Here is a 17,116-nt window from a genome sequence, read left to right as displayed (position 1 = left end):
CAGAATTGCCTCCCTCGTGCCTTTACCTTACCAAAAGCCAAACTGACCGTCTTCTAGCGCCTCGATTTTTTTCCGTTCTTATGTATATTATTCTTGTAAGCACCTTTGGTCCATGACCTATTAAACTGATTATGCGATAACTCTCACACTTCCCCGCTCTTGCCGTCTTCGGAATTGTGTGAATGATGCTTTCCGAAAGTCAGATGGTATGCCGTCAGGCTCATACTTTCTACACATAGCAATTTTGTTGACACTTTCCTTAATGATTTTAGAAATTCTGATGGAGTGTTATCTATCCCTTCAGCCTTATTTGATCTTAAGTTCTCCAAAACTCTTTTAAATTTCGATTCTAACACTGGATCCCCTATCTCTTATAAATCGGCTCCTATTTCACAAAAAAAAAAGAAAAATCGTTCAAATGGCTCTGAGCACTATGGGTCTCAACTGCTGTGGTCATTAGTCCCCTAGAACTTAGAACTACTTAAACCTAACTAACCTAAGGACATCACACACATCCATGCCCGAGGCAGGATTCGAACCTGCGACCGTAGCAGTCGCACGGTTCCGGACTGCGCGCCTAGAACCGCGAGACCGACGCGGCCGGCTTTTTCGATGTCTTCACATTTTTCCTGCAGCCATTTCGTCTTAGCTTCCCTGCACTTCCTATTTATTTCATTCCTCAGCGACTTGTATTTCTGTATTCCTGAGTTTCCCGGAATATTTTTGGACTTCTTCCTTTCATCGATCAATTGAAGTACTTGTTCTGTTACCTATGGTTTCTTCGCAGTTACCTTCTTTGTACCTATATTTTTCTTTCCTACGTCTGTGATGGCCCTTTTTAGAGATGTTCATTCCTTTTCACCTGTACTGCCTACTGAGCTATTCCTTATTGTTGTTTCTATTGCTTTAGAGAACTTCAACCGTTTCTCGTCATTCCTTAGTACTCCCATACCTCCCTTTTTTACGTGTTGATTCTTCCTGACTAATATCTTCAACCTACTCTTCATTACTACTATATTGTGATCTGAGTCTATATCTGTTCCTGGGTACGCCTTAAAATCCAGTATCTTATTTCGGAATATCTGTCTGACCATGATGCCATCTAACTGACATCTTCCCGGTCCATAAGAGATGAAAGAGCATAGCATCTTAACCGTTAAAACTGGAGTTCCCAGAGAGGTAGTTATGCAAACAGTAAGTTTATCCACAAAATGTAGTTAAACCTTCGTCTTTCGCAGGTCTTTCGGTACACAAGTTTTCATTCCACACTAGTTACAGCCAGCCTCCAGGACACATGGTCCAACACATGCCATATTGGTTGCTGAAGTCTCAGAAGTTAAAGGAAGGCTGCCGGTTATGTAGGAGCAAACAGTTTAAGTTACTCTTTAGTCTTTAGGTACTGCACAAATACTAAATGTCACGATATTTGCCACACAGTACCACCAAAAGCCAGTTATTAAATCATCCATGGTGCCATCCTGGTAAGGTCTAACGCTTTGCTACCACTTCTGTGTGATTCAACAGAATTATGCTCACATTCAGATTCATTATCACGAGCATTTCAAGAAGTACAAGGTGTGATTTTCTCCAGTGTTGGAGTCAGTGACTGGCTATCGAATAACCTGTTTTGGTAAGACCAGGTAGCACTTGGTGGGAACCTATGATGCAAGGATACAACATGATTTTACCATCAGGTATGACGGAAAGGGCTCACATTAGGCCTGCGTGACAAATTTAATTACACGTGAATACATACGGTATGGCTCTCCTTTGTCCGGGAAAAGACTTAAAAATTAAGTTACACTGCCTGACAGTATCACACTAGGGTTGTTTCTGTCTAATGGATAGTATCAGAATACAAGTTTCTGTTCTTGGATCATATTAGTGTCTTTTCCAAGCCAGCATATTTTTTAATGTTACCACTTTTAAAAATGATGATGGTTTTGTTTATTTACGTCCATCACCAATAACGTACTCTTCGGATTGCGGTGGGAAGCACAAACTCTGAAAAGCTGCAATATGAAACGATATTCAGCTAAAAACTCAGCACAATTACTTTTTAATTCCCTAGACGAACTGTAACATTCTACCAAACTTTCCTATCCTATCCCGAAGATACCTTGATCATATTGTACTTCCACAGCTGATTAATAAGAATATTACGAAGAATGTCAACTGTATTGTTTAAGGTACATTATTAGCCACGATCGGTTTCATTCCATACGAACGTACTAAGGGGTACCGCAGTTGCACAAGATACATATTACGCTAAAGGCTACTAAAACATGCACAAAACACATACTGAGGGCCAAAGGTAGTGGAATACCTCCTTTGTGTCGGACCGCCTTTCGCCCGGTGCAGCGCAGGTAACTCGACGTGGCATGGACTCCACGAATCGCAGGAAGTCCCCTTGAGAAATGTTGAGCCATGCTGCTTCTGTTTTGTTTCTTTTCGGTTCATCAATCGTCTGAGTGGTTTAATGCGGCCCGATATCATTTCCTGTCCGATGCCGAACTTTCATCTCAGAGTAGCACTTGCTACTTACGTCCACAGCTATTTTCTGGATGTATTCCAATCTCTGTCTTCCTCTACAGCTTATGATATCTACAGGTCCCTCTAGCACCATGGGAGTTGTTCTCTGAGGTCTCAGCAAACGTCCCTCTCCTTCTCAGTGTTTTCCACATATTCCTTTCCTCTTCAATTCTGGTGTGCTGTTAGCAAAGGCATTAGCGTTGGTGGTCTGTTACCAAAATCATTTAACACCTAATTTCGCTGCGCTGTCAAAATGGTTCAAATGGCTCTGAGCAATATGGGACTTAACGTCTGAGGTCATCAGTCCCCTAGAACTTAGAACTACTTAAACCTAACTCAACTAAGGACATCACACACATCCATGCCCGAGGCAGGATTTGAACCCGCGACCGTAGCGGTCGCGCTGTTCCAGACTGTCGCGCTTAGAGCCGCTCGGCCACTGCGGCCGGCACGCTGCACTGTCCTAACGGGTATGTCCTTCATACTTTGCACTATTTTTTGCGGTTTTTTAGGCAGTGCTGCTTGTCTCTTATCACTGAGAATTCTAAGCAAACGCCGCGGCGGTTGATCGTTAAGTGAAGTCCGCCGACCACTGCGTTGTCCATGGTGAGAGGTAACTCCATCAATCTGGTATTCTCGCCACGCTCTCGACAGTGAGGATTTCGGAACGTTGAATTCCCTTACGATTTCCGATATTAAATGTCCCATGTGTCTAGCTCTAGCCACCATTCCTCTTACAACAACTGTCGACTGCCGTCATGGGGCAATAGTCAAGTCGGAAACCTTTCCAAATGGCTTAACTGAGTACAAATTACAGCTGCGCCTATGCACTGCTCAATTACACATGGTACACACGATACTAAAACATCTGTAAATGTGCGTATCGCTTCTCCATGACTTTGGCAATGTTGTTGTTGTTGTCTTCAGTCCACAGACTGGTTTGATGCAGCTCTCCATGCTACTCTATCCTGTGCTAGGTTCTTCATTTCCCAGTACCTACTGCAGCCTACATCCTTCTGAATCTGTTAAATGTATTCATCTCTTGGACTCCCTCTACGATTTTTACCTTCCACGCTGTCCTCCAATACAAAATTGGTGATCCCTTGATGCCTCAGAATATGCCCTACCAACCGATCCCTTCTTCTTGTCAAGTTGTGCAACAAATTCCTCTTCTCCCCAATTCTATTCAGTACCTCCTCATCCGCTATGTGATCTACCCATCTAATTTTCGACATTCGTCTGTAGAACCACATTTCGAAAGCTTCTTTTCTCTTCTTATCTAAACTACTTATCGTCCACGTTTCACTTCCATAGATAGCTACACTCCATACAAACACTTTCAGAAACGACTTCCCTGACACTTAAATCTATACTCGATGTTAACAAATTTCTCTTATTGAGAAACGATTTCCCTGCCATTGCCCGTCTACATTTTATATCCTCTTTACTTCAACCAACATCAGTTGTTTTGCTCCCCAAATAGCAAAACTCCTTTACTACTTTAAGCGTCTCATTTCCTAGTCTAATTCCCGCAGCAGCACCCAATTTAATTCGACTACATTCTATTATCATCATTTTGCTTTTGTTGATGTTCGCCATATAGCCTCGTTTCAGGACACTGTCCATTCCGTTCATCTGCTCTTCCAGGCCCTTTGCTGTCTCTGACAGAATTACAATGTCATCGGTGAACCTCGAAGTTTTTCTTTCTTCTTCATGGATTTTAATACCGACTCCGAATTTTCCTTTTGTTTCCTTTACTGCTTGCTCAATATACAGATTGAATCACATCGGAGAGATGCTACAACCCTGTCTCACTCCCTGCTTCCCTTTCAAGCCCCTGGACTCGTATAACTGCCATCTGGTTTCTGCACAAATTGTAAATAGCCTTTCGCTCCCTGAATTTTATCCCTGTCACCTTCAGAATTTGAAAGACAGTATTCGATTCAACATTGTCAAAATGTTTCTGTAAGTCTACTAATGCTAGAAACGTACGTTTGCCTTTCCTTAACAAAGTCGAGGGTCAGCTGTGCCTCACGTGTTCCAGCATTTCTACGGAATCCAAACTGTTCTTCCCAGATGTCGGCCTCTACAAGTTTTTCCGTTCGTCTGTAAAGAATGCTTGCTACCCATGGCTTATTAAACTGATAGTTTGGTAATTTTCACATCTGTCAACACCTGCTTTCTTTGGGATTCGAATTATTGCATTCTTCTTGAAGTCTGTGGGTACTTCGCCTGTCTCATACACCTTGCTCACCAGATGGTAGAGTTTTATTAGGCCTGGCTCTCCCTAGGCTGTCAGTAGTTCGAATGGAATGTTGTCTACTCCCGGGGCCTTTCGACTTAGGTTTTCCAGTGCTACAATTTTGGAAATGTCACATTGAATATTCCCTGACACTCATGAATTACGCAAACTAGCAGAAATGTTCCGGTGTCTTGTTATTTAATAGGTTTGTGAAATGTTGAAGTATTGTTCTTAAAGAATGACAGCGGTAGTGGATTGATAGATGCACCTGGAAAAACAGCTGTAGTAGTTTTCCTAGCTTCCTCGTATGACAAAAGCATTCCGTACTTTTTCCCATGAAATCTACATGCAGTCATATCTGAACCCAGTCGATGTGCCACTCGCGGCCAGAAAACTATTGATGCTTGTGTAAAATATGACGGCCGGCTGCCGATAGCTGTTGATCTGTGTAATCGAGCAGCGCTGTTGAAATATGAAGAAGGAGACGGCGGAGGCAGCGAGAGGAGGGGTGCGGCCACTTGCTGCCGGTATGTGTATCACGTAGCGCCGCGCCGGCTAAGTTTCGGGGGCAGCAGTTTGCGGCGTGGCTGCGCCCCGGTTTGTTTACGGCCGCCGCCCCCTGCCGCCCACGGCCGCCCACCGCCTCCCACGCGTCCAAAGTGCCGCCGCCACTCGGGCCCGGCACGCGTGACGCGCCGTCCTGATGACTCACTGGGATAAGACGCGCCCCCAACAAAATTCGTAAATACGCCCACTTCCCGTGGAAACAGTGGCGCAGTGAAGCTCCGCTTGTCTGATGTCTGCTACGCCTCCAGCATTTACTTTTACTACTTGCCCTGTATCTCCGCCTGTGCAGACACTGGGTGCCCAAAGTAAAACTTGACTGTAAAATCTCCTTTCTGGATTCTTTTACAGTGTAGTAATGCGTGTATCAACTGCCCCATAAAGTATCTGAGGAAACATATTAGAGTGTTAGGGAGTCGTTTGCGGAGTAGTAACATACGGGGATTAAAAAACAGCAGTTTATTAGCTCAACAATTCAAATCTTTACAATTAGAATATACATCATGTAATAGTGGGGCGCTGGTGGCTAGTGAACGCAGTTAAAGCGAAGGCTCAGTTACATCAATAAATACAGTTACGAAATCAAGATGACAGAAGGGAAAAAAAGGATCGCCACAATTTAATAGGCCCAAAACACGTTACCATAAACTTGTTATCATGAATGAAAAGGTTTGTGCATTACTGTGTCTAAGAACCATTTGCGGGTTCTTAGAATAGTTACGTTGTGTGCAGTCTTGTCCGAGTTGCAGTACTGTAGGTTTGTACTCAGATATCCTGTCGGCGATCTGTTGCAGCAAGTTCACAGGTAAGTGCAGGTAATTGACGAACGTAACCACACTGCCCCACATGGTGGATCGTTTTTTTTTCTTTCTTTATTGTGATTTCATTCCCCTACCCCATATGGGCAGGGGAGGGCTGTCAGCGGCACAATACGCCACTCTTCAGCTGAGTGGCATGACAATTTAAAATAAGAATAAAATCTTATATACATAAGGTGATAAAGGGGAACTTAAAACACAGTAATGGGAGCAAATGGAGGTAAAAAATATAGAGAAACAGAGAGACGTTCATGTAGGACAGTTAGAAAAAAAGTCACCAGAAAGTTAAAAAACACAGTTGACTATTCTTCAAAACTCAGAGAAGGCACAGAATAGACATGTACACGTTAAAAGTCGGCCACAGTAGTAAAAACACTCTGGAAGAACACACTTAAAACCCACTAGGAGCACACACGACGAAGAATAAAAGTGCCAGGCGGGACCTGCCAAGGGAAGGGCAGAGAGGATGGAAAAGGTGCAGCAGGGGAAGCGGCGGGATGAAGAGAGGAGGGGCATCAGTGGGTACACCAAGAGGTGGAAGACACGTGGGGCGGAAGATGAAGAGGGAAGACAGGGCAGGAGGGAGTGCAGAGAGACTGTAGCAGAGTGTGCACTGGCATGAAACTTCCTGGCAGTTCAAAACTGTGTGCCGGACCGTTACTCAAACTCGGACCTTAGCATTTCGTGGGAAAGTGCTCTACCAACTGAGCTACTCAAGCAGGACTCCCGTCCTCTCCTCGCAGTTGTAATACCTCCAGTTCCTCATCTCCTACCTTCAAAACTTCACAGAAGCTCTCCTGCATACCTTACAGAACTAGCACTCCTGGAAGAAATAAATTTAAAGAGTATTGGAGCAAAAAAACATATGGAGTGGCTAAACAGGTTCTGGGCTGGGGAAATGTTTAACTCCAGAAAGGAAACTGTAAGATAGTCGAGGATAGTCGAGCCAGAACAAATTGTTATCAGCCTGGAAGGTAAACTGCCCGTAAACAGGAGAAACAAAATTATTGCAGCTTCGGGGGATGACGTTCATAAGTTCATTAGTTATTCGGAGAGAGTTGAGAAGTTGTTCCAGGAGAAGGAGCGTGCAAATCGTATTGTAAAATCACCAAATAACACAAAACCACGACAGAATGTAAACGTTAATAGAAATGGAGTGTACCGTGGAAATGGCAGGAGTAGAGGTGCCGGGAGGTGGCGCTATCCAGCAAACTATAGGCGAAATAATGTGGAACAGGTGCACATATATCGATCGTATTCCCCTGGGGCGAAAGGATGACGTTGCGCCAAGGCGACAGCCAATAGGGGTAAACGTAAGAAATGGTACAGAATCCCAGAATTCGTCAAATTAAATACCATGTGTGAAAGGGCTAGCGCTTAGAAGAGGGGAAGTAGTCATTTAAACCCACTAGCAAATTCCTTTGTACCTGTTAGCACTAAACATACAGGGATTATAAGTGAGGAGCATAAGAAGGTAGTAACAACAGACGAAACGAGATTCATAAAAAGCTGTTCATTTAACGGATGTGTGGGCGATTCTTTGGAAAGCCGTAAATAAAAAAGAAGCACTGTATTGCAGATGAAATAGAAAAAATATTTGCGGAAAATGTGACAGAAGCTGACGGCCAGAAAATCTTCAGCAACCAAGTTGAAGTCATATGCTGGGGAAGGAGAAAATACAAAAGCTGCAGAATTGCGACAGATTAGTGATGTCAGTGTAGGAGAAATACTAGTGTCCATAAATGACGACATTTGTGAGGCTATAAGGTAGAAGCAGGAAAATGGTGACGAAAGCGGTGATGACCCAAATCAGCCAATTAATAGTGGAAAAAAGGAAGACAGAGAATAAAGGGAGACTGACGGAACGCCGGAAAATTTTTTTGAGCTGTCGTTAGTGGACAGAATATTTAGTATGGGGGATAAAAGTGATGAGGGTAATTCTGCAAAAACCTGTGTAATTTCTGGAAACAGGGAAGGTTTCGATAAAAGGGAGGTTGTGAATTGTTTGTTGGAGGAGGGTTCTGTCAGTAGCAATGAAAGGAAGCTGTTGAGTCAACCAGTAATTAGTCTGCACGTGTGTATCGAAGAAGTTCAGTGTTTAGCAGATAGTGGTAGTGATTTATTTGCTTTGAGTAAAAATTGGTTAGAATCGTTGTCAATTAGGAATAAACTTGTAACAATGCCTGTAATGGGGATACAGATATTGCAGCAACAGGAAAAGTTAAAATACCTGTTAAACACGAACTTCTGTTGCCAGTGAAAATAAATGGTGTGCAAGTATCCACAACTTCCATATAATCCCTGGCGTACATTTCTTTAACCAATACAAAGGGAGATCAAAATTTTAAAGAAAATGTAGTAATTTTTGAAATAATTGGGAAAGATGTGGTTGTATCATTTTTTCGAAAAAATCTACATCTACACCCATACTGCGCAAGCCACCTGGCGGTGTGTGGCGGAGGGTACCTTGATTACCTCTATCAGTTCAACCTTCTATTCCAGTCTCGTATTGTTCGTGGAAAGAAAGATTGTCGGTGTGCCTCTGTGCGGCTCTAATCTGTCTGATTTTATCAGCATGGTCTCTTCGCGAGATGTACGTAGGAGGGAGCAATATACTGCTTGACTCCTCGGTGAAGGTATGTCCTCGAATCTTCTACAAAAGCCCATACCGAGCTACTGTGCGTCTCTCCTGCAGAGTCTTCCACTGTAGTTTATATATCACCTCCGTAACGCTTTCGCGATTACTAAATGATCCTGTAACGAAGCGCGCTGCTCTCAGCTGGATCTTGTCTATCTCTTCTATCAACCCTATCTGGCACGGATCCCACACCGGTGAGCCTCATTAAAGCAGTGGGCCAACAAGTGTTCTGTAACCTACTTCCTTTCTTTTCCAACTGCGTCTACTTAGGATTCCTCCAATGAATCTGAGTCTGGCATCTGCCCTACCGACGATTAAAGTTATATGGTAATTCCATTTTAAACAACTCCTAATGCCCACTCCCAGGTAATTTATGGAATTATCTGCTTCCATTTGCTGACCTGCTATATTGTAGCTAAATGATAAAGGATCTTTCTTTCTATGTATTCACAGCACATTACACTTGTCTACATTGAGATTCAATTGACATTCCCTGCACCATGCGTCAATTCGTTGTAGATCCTCCTCCATTTGAGTACAATTTTCCATTTTTACAACCTCTCGATATATTACAGCATCATGAACTTCCGATGTTATCCATAAGGTCATTTATATATATTATGAATAGCAACGGTCCTGCGACTCTGCCCAGTGGCACGCATGAAATCACTCTTATTTCGAAATTTCGATAATTTGATCGAAGAAGAAGTGTTCTGTAACCTACTTCCTTTCTTTTCTGACTGCGTCTACTTAGGACTCCTCCAATGAATCTGAGTCTGGAATCTGCCCTACCGACGATTAAAGTTATATGGTAATTCCATTTTAAATAACTCCTAATGCCCACTCCCAGATAATTTATGGAATTATCTGCCCGTATACCAATTAGGTATTGTAAAATGATGGAAGATTTAGAGGGATACAATGAAAACGGGTATGATGTTTGGAGGGGGGGGGGGGGGACTTGGGGAAATGAAGATGGTATAAGAAAAAATAGAACAAAAAGTAAAAGAAGTGCCAGACTTAGAGGAGCATCAAAGAGACAAATTAAAAGAAGTGCTACTATATCAGAATAATGTTTTCTCTGAACAACGTGGCTTAGTCAAGGAATATGAATGCTACTTAAATGTAAAAAATGACACTACTTTTCTCGTAGAACCATTACCTATCGCTGAACGATACAGGGAAGCTGTTAGAGATCTGACACAAAATTTGATTAAATGGGGAATTGTTGAGAAGGCTGTGGACTCATACAAAAATCTCGTGATTATAGTAACTAAAAAAGAGGGATCCGTAAGATTAGTGATGGACGCTAGGGCTTTAAATAACGTAGTGTTACCAGAAAGTGGTCGACGAGAAAACATCGGCGAATTCCTGCAAAAATCTTACGGATATAATTGTTTTACTTCCATGGATGAGACAAGTGGAGTTATTAAAGCAGATTTTGATGATGAACAGGGAAAGGTGTGTTGTAATGATGGAAAGGGATATACAGTGGCCACATAGGTAAAGCAAGTTTAACAAAAGTGAAATATATACCTGGACATAGAGGAAGAACATATTTTTTACATATTGTAAATAAAAAATTTTGATTTCTGTTCAACAGTGGTAAATAATAAGGAGAGGAAGCGATGCGAAGAGACACTGCATAGAAGTCGTAACTATGTATTTCAAAATGTTTGTATTTCTGTTTTGTGTGAAATGTGTTTTTCACAATGAAATGTTAAGGAAAAATTTCAAGTTCAAAAATGTTGTAGCAGTGTCATCTTGCTGATTAAAGTATAATAAAGAAACAACACTCTGTTAATTTACTTAAATTTGAAGACAAATGAAACGAAATATAATTTTAGTAAATAATTTCTTGTAATAACAAGTGATTGTGTGTTAGGATGTACGTAAAGAAAGTAACCGTAGACGGAAGTATGGTTTCAGGGACAACGTTGCATATAAACCCTCGAACGACCGATTTGTGGACAACAGAGGAATGTTATAAACCCTACAATGCAAAGGTGCCATAATCTAAAACCTGGGAAATGTATGTGACAAAAAGACGATAGTGATATGCTGATGCTAAAGTAAGATAAAATATCATTCTTAAATGGAGGGACACAAATCGCAGTGCCTTTAAATAAAAAAGTGGACAAGTAGTTAACTTCAAAAGACTTTAATGAAACATCAATTTGAAAATCTCTAGAAGCTACTAAAACGCTGAAAAATTATTTTGAAAATTTGCATCAATTTCGTCAAGTAAAAAATGATTTTTCATAAAGAAATTAAAAGATTAGGATATATTAGTTGTAGACTGCAAGCTCCAGGGTGAGGAATTTGTAATTTTAGTTTATAAGAATGAGAATTTTTTGAAAGTTTTCAAATTTCAAGCCAGTATCGTTAATAGTACGATTCTAAAATTTTTAAAAAAAATAATACTTTATAATCATAGAGGATGTGAGGCTCCTGTATAGAGACTGTGTATTGAGAGTATGAATCGTGTGCGCAGTGACAGATGGTCTGAAGTGGGTTCAGTCGAGTAACGTACTTCTAATTTTCTTCTGCTAGCGAACAGGACTAAACAGAAAGAACTATAATGTAGTTAAGTATTTAGACCACCGGAGTCCAGTAGAACTCAGAGACATTCCCGAAAAAGTTCAAGAGAATATGTTTGTGAATTGTTCTGTTTATTTCTTAACGACTTTTCTGTTTATTCTTGTTTGTACAGTGTTGTATATGCATTTAGTAGTGTGAATGATGCATGAATGTAGTCTAAAGTAAATATGTAGATCATTGTTCTACTAATGAACGCTGTACGAACTAGTGTGAGAGCGTTTTGAGACAGTTTGAAAGCTGACGACGGGAAATTTTATATCATAATATATTAAGTAAGTTTATGGTAAAAGGAGTCCGCCCCCGGTAGATGAGTGGTCAGTGCAACAGACTGTCAATTCTAAGGGCACGGGTTCGATTCCCGTCTGGGTCGGAGATTTTCTCCGCTCAGGGACTGGGTGTTGTGTTGTCCTAATCATCATCATTTCATCCCCATCGACGCGCAAGTCGCCGAAGTGGTGTCAAATCGAAAGACTTGCTCCAGACGAGCGGTCTACCCGACGGGAGGCCCTCGTCACACGCCATTTTATGGTAAAAGGAAAGCTAATTCGAGTGCAAATGAAAACAGTTAATAACGTGAAGTATAAAAAAATATCAGAGTGTTAAATATTTAATTTGAGGAAAAGGACTGTTCAAAATTGTGTTATTTGTTGGTTCGCTAGTCACGAAAATCGCGGACTAACGCAGGAGAATAATGTTTTTCCAAAGGCCTTAAAAGAAAACTAACTAATCAGAACGGAGTATTCTTCACCTGTCTTTTCTCTTGGAGAGATAGAATGCTTACAGCAGTCTAAACAGTCAGAGCCCACCCTTTCAAAGCTCGTGTGTTCCTGTTATATATTTTAGTCCTATTATATATTGTTGTTCCTATTATATATTAATGACCTTCCATATGCAGTGTCACAAAATGCAAATTTTGTCTTATTTGAAGATGATACAAGTGCTGATATAAAAAACTCTACCCGTGATCTCACTGAGCAATCAGCTAATGGAATATTCGTAAGTATCAATGGGTGGTTCACAGAAAATGGATTGTCACTGACTTTTGACAAGACCCAGCACACACAGTTTAGTACCTCACAAAGAATACCTGACCCTATAAGTATAATGTTTTCGAACAATGACATTAAAGCTGTTGACAGTGTCAAATTTTAAGTGCTACAAATTGACCACAACATAAATTGGAAAACTCACACTCTAGACTTAATGAAACGCCTGAGTTCAGCTACATTTGCAGAACGCATGAGAGGAGAAGTAAGTGATTTAAAAATGAAGAAGTTAGTTTATGCCGCCTACTCCCTTTCACTAATGAGTTATGGAATCTCACAAAGAGAACATTTTCCAAATTCAGAAACTAGTCATTTGAATTATATCTGGTGCTACTCCTAGATCATCATGCAGAGACCTCTTTAAGAAACTTGCTATTCTAAGTACTACTTCTCGGTACATATACTCACTGATGTTCTTTGTCATTTCAAACTTCCCTTTTTACACGAATTAGTGCAAAACATGTTTATAATACCAGAACCAAAACCAATCTGTATAAGGCCTATAAAATCTTAATATTGGTACAAAAAAAGAGTCAAATACATGGGTACTCACATATTCAATAACTTAACAGACCGTATCAAAGTTCTTGTGAGAGATAAAGATCGGTTACAAAGTGAATTAAAGAACTTCCTGTTGGCCAGCTCCTTCTACTCCATCAATGAATATCTTCAGTAGGGTTATAGCTCATAACTCTGTCTGCATTAGAATTGTACAATATCCATGTATATGAGTAAAAAAAGAACACTTTGACTTAAGTATAGAAAAACGATGAAGGAGTTTATTATTGTTCTAGTGCGTTTATCTATCAAGTGTAACCGCGACATTTTCTTGGTCTGTTATCAAGTGTTATGGTAAATGCAAATGGTAGTGAAGCGAAGCGATATTTCAATTATTCCCGTCATTTCCTATCTCCGCACTGGTTAATCTAAACTCATAATAGTTAATTGCTTAAATATTGGAGGAAGGTGCCTTGTCCCACATCTCAAGCATAGCTGGTTCGATACGAAGGAGTGTTATCATTTCGCGTAATTCTAAATCAGGGATCTATTTTTCATCACTCAAAAATGGTTCAAATTGGTCTGAGCACTATGGGATTTAACAGCTGAGGTCATCAGTCCCCTAGAACGTAGAACCACGTAAACCTACCTAACCTAAGGACATTACACACATCCATGCCCGAAGGCAGCATTTGAACCTGCGACCGTAGCAGCAGCGCAGTTCCGGACTGAAGCGCCTCGAACCGCTCGGCCACACCGGCCGGCTTTTCATCACTCATCCCCATTGACTTACCGTACAGGCAGAAAAACAACCGACCGCTCTCAGTACTCTATAAGGCCTGCAGGGGTCGGACAGTACTGCATCTGGTGTGCGATTTGCTCCTCAGATCCACTGCTCTTTCACGAAGCATTTCCAACAAATCCATGTATTTGTCTTCCCTAATCCTTTTACGTGTCACTCAAATTTTCATACGGTTTCTATAACACCTAAATATTTATACATCGTGACGAGCTGAATTATGCACATCACTAATTCGTAATCTCATGCTGTTTCTTCTTTCTCTGTGGTACAGGCATTACTTTACATTTATACAAATGTTAAGAGAGAAGCCATGATTTGCAGCAAGTGCAAAACCAGTCCAAGTCTTCCTGCATTTAATAACAACCGTGCAACAATGATAGACTGTTGAAGAGCACAGTTTCATAAGTCAACAATGTGACAGTGCTGCTGAGGCGAACGTTTTTCGAAACTTGTATGGCAGAATGGAAACACAGCTTCTTCGATATACTGACCGATAAACAAATTTCGGGCGTGAACCATTTAACAAAACACCCTCACACTGAAAGCAAAGTGCTAACTCAGAAACGCGAGGCTGAGATTAGGGATCGGTTCTCCTTAGTCAGCCTATAAATGTTAGCAATTTTTGCAAGGCTTTCTTTGGAAAACTAATGAAGCAATCAACATAAATCTTTTTACACTTCATTTCTTGATTTTTCTTATTCATTTTGTAGAAATATAGCCATCTTTAAGCTCCCCATCCCTTCAGTTGAATACACTGTGTCTCAAGCTGTCAAAACAGATTGCGGCCTCACAAATAAACACATATTCCTGAAATATCATAGAATTACTAGCCGTCAAAATTACATCCATGTTTCCAAGGGTCACCATTTCATTTCTCTTCTTTTTTTTTTTTTTTTTTTGAAATTTCAAAAGAAAATTGCTATTACACCGTGCGCAATGTATTATAGCGTAAGGTTTTTCTTTTTTCTGGTAAAATCTGCACACTGCAGGACTTACAACACGGACACACTTACTTTTGACAGAGTGACTATAGCTCATCTGTTGTGTGTGTGTGTGGGGGGGGGGGGGCTTAATAATGACTGAATTTCTTTAAAAAGAATCAGAAAATATTCTCCGAGAATCAAAAAATGATGAGCAAAAGATTTTATTTTATTGCTTCACTTTTTCTGAAAAAAGATCGTCAGAGCCGCTTATCTTATAGGCTGGCTGGCATAGGACCATGAATATTTTCCACAGCACGAACTCGCCTGTGCCTATCAACACCAGAGACGAAAACGGCGACAATACCAGTCTAAATAATAGAAATGGCTCTGAGCACTATGGGACATGACATCTGAGGTCATCAGTCCCCTAGAACTTAGAGAACTACATAAACCTAACTAATCTAAGGACAGCACACACGTCCATGCCCGAGGCAGGATTCGAACCTTCGACAGTAGCAGCAGCGCGGTTCCGGACTGAAGCGCCTAGAACCGCTCGGCCACAAAGATGCCAGCCTGTAATCAGTTTTTATGTTGCTCACGCACCACTATCGACCGCATTAGAAGGCGTAGTATTTACTTAGTGAAAATAAAAATTAAATTTTTGGTACCCTTTCGGTCGTAGAAACGATAAAGCATATTAAAAAAGAAAACACTACCTCCGACGCCCAAAAATCATCCATCAAGACAAGAGTCATTCATAAATTTAAAATAAGACTGGCTGTATAATTTGTGAGAAGCTATAGCTGTAGCTGAAACGCGTGTTTGCTGTTACCAGAAAGCGCACGGACAGTGTGTTTTCTCCGCTTAACTCCCCGGTCTCTATGGTTGCACGCTGTTGTCCTCCTAAACGAGCTGAACCGCTGGCCCGGCGCCGCCGCCGCCGCCGCCGCACATCCGTTCTTCACGTCCCCCGCACATGGCGTCGTCTACCGGCGCCAGCTGAAATATTGCGCCCTCGGAGGCCGAACAGCAATAAGCGGTGCGCGTCGGGCGCTCCCGTGGAATTTGCGGGCAGCGGGAGGCGCCCCGCAGCCAGACAGCTGTCAGGCCGAATATTCCGGCGGTCGGCGAAGTGCCGGGGCGCGGCAGGATGAAACGGGATGCGGCAGGTGCGGAGGTGGTGGTAGTTTGTCGGGGCCCACGAGTCGAGAGCGCTGCCGCCCTCGTGGCTACATGATCCACTCAGCGACAGGGGCAGTCCCGCTGAAGCCGGACACACGGATGTGAGCAGTTCGGTGGGCACGTCACGCTGTCCAGTGAACGGCGTCAACAAATTCTTGTCGCAGCCATACATGTATACATCAGACAAGAGTAAATTATGTTTTTGTCACACTTACTCAATGGTTTTGCTGAAATGGGCCAGTTTCAAACGCAGTTCATTCACTTCTCTACTGTAAAAAATACTGCGCCTCCTACTAACACAGTGCACGAAGAAGTAAAAAACAGGGTGGAAATGGAAATGAAGTATCGAGATTCTTGACAGAGCGTAGGAGACCCGCTCCGCCGTGCTAGGCAAGGTCCTAATGGAGGTGGTTTTCCGTTGCCTTCTTCCGACAATAATGGGGATGAATGATGATGATGAAGACGACACAACACCCAGTCATCTCGGGGCAGGTGAAAATCCTTAACCCCGCCAGGAATCGAACGCGAAACCCAATGCTCGGGAAGTTAGAACGCTACCGCGAGAGCACAAGCTGCTTGCAGTAAACAGGTTAGGCGTGAATATTGATGAAAACTTGGACTGCAACAGCGATGACAATAGACTTGTCTGAAGAGTAATTTGTAACTTTGGGGATAGAGAAGTCAGTAAGTTAACAAATTTTGCGTTTTTGAACTTATTTATGTCTTATGAGAATTCCTCGTTTAAGGAAAAAGTATTCATTCCACACAAGAAAATATATGTGGACTTCATACATGTACATCTTGCAGGTATCTATTTCAGCAACTGAGAATATTGGTTACAGCTTCAGAGTTGATTAATTCGCTTACAAAATTTGTTACCACCATCCAATCTATGAGAGTAACAGAGATATTCGCAACAGTAGAAGGAAAAATGATCTACCTTAGCTTTAATGTATATAGCATTGGCCCAGAAACTAGTAGATATACCTATATAAATAAAATGTCCGGCAGATAGCAAAAATGTTTTCATATGTACATTAAAGATGTGTAGGCTTAGCATCTCCTTTAATAGGTGGGGTTCCAATTCAGCTGTTCAGCATATCCCTAATATGATATAGTCTAGTATGTGATGACTTACAGAGAAAAGAAGCTCCTCAGAACGTCATGCAAATTTTAAGGAAATGACAATATCCGGGAAATAGACTGAATTGAATGACAATTAATAGCAGTAGACCAACCAAGCATGAAAAGATGGGTACCATTCTATACA

The sequence above is a fragment of the Schistocerca gregaria genome, chromosome 1 (assembly GCF_023897955.1).
Source record: "Schistocerca gregaria isolate iqSchGreg1 chromosome 1, iqSchGreg1.2, whole genome shotgun sequence".
Lineage (NCBI taxonomy): Eukaryota > Metazoa > Arthropoda > Insecta > Orthoptera > Acrididae > Schistocerca > Schistocerca gregaria.
The sequence above is the reverse complement of the archived record's forward strand: the minus strand, read 5'-3'. Positions refer to the sequence as shown.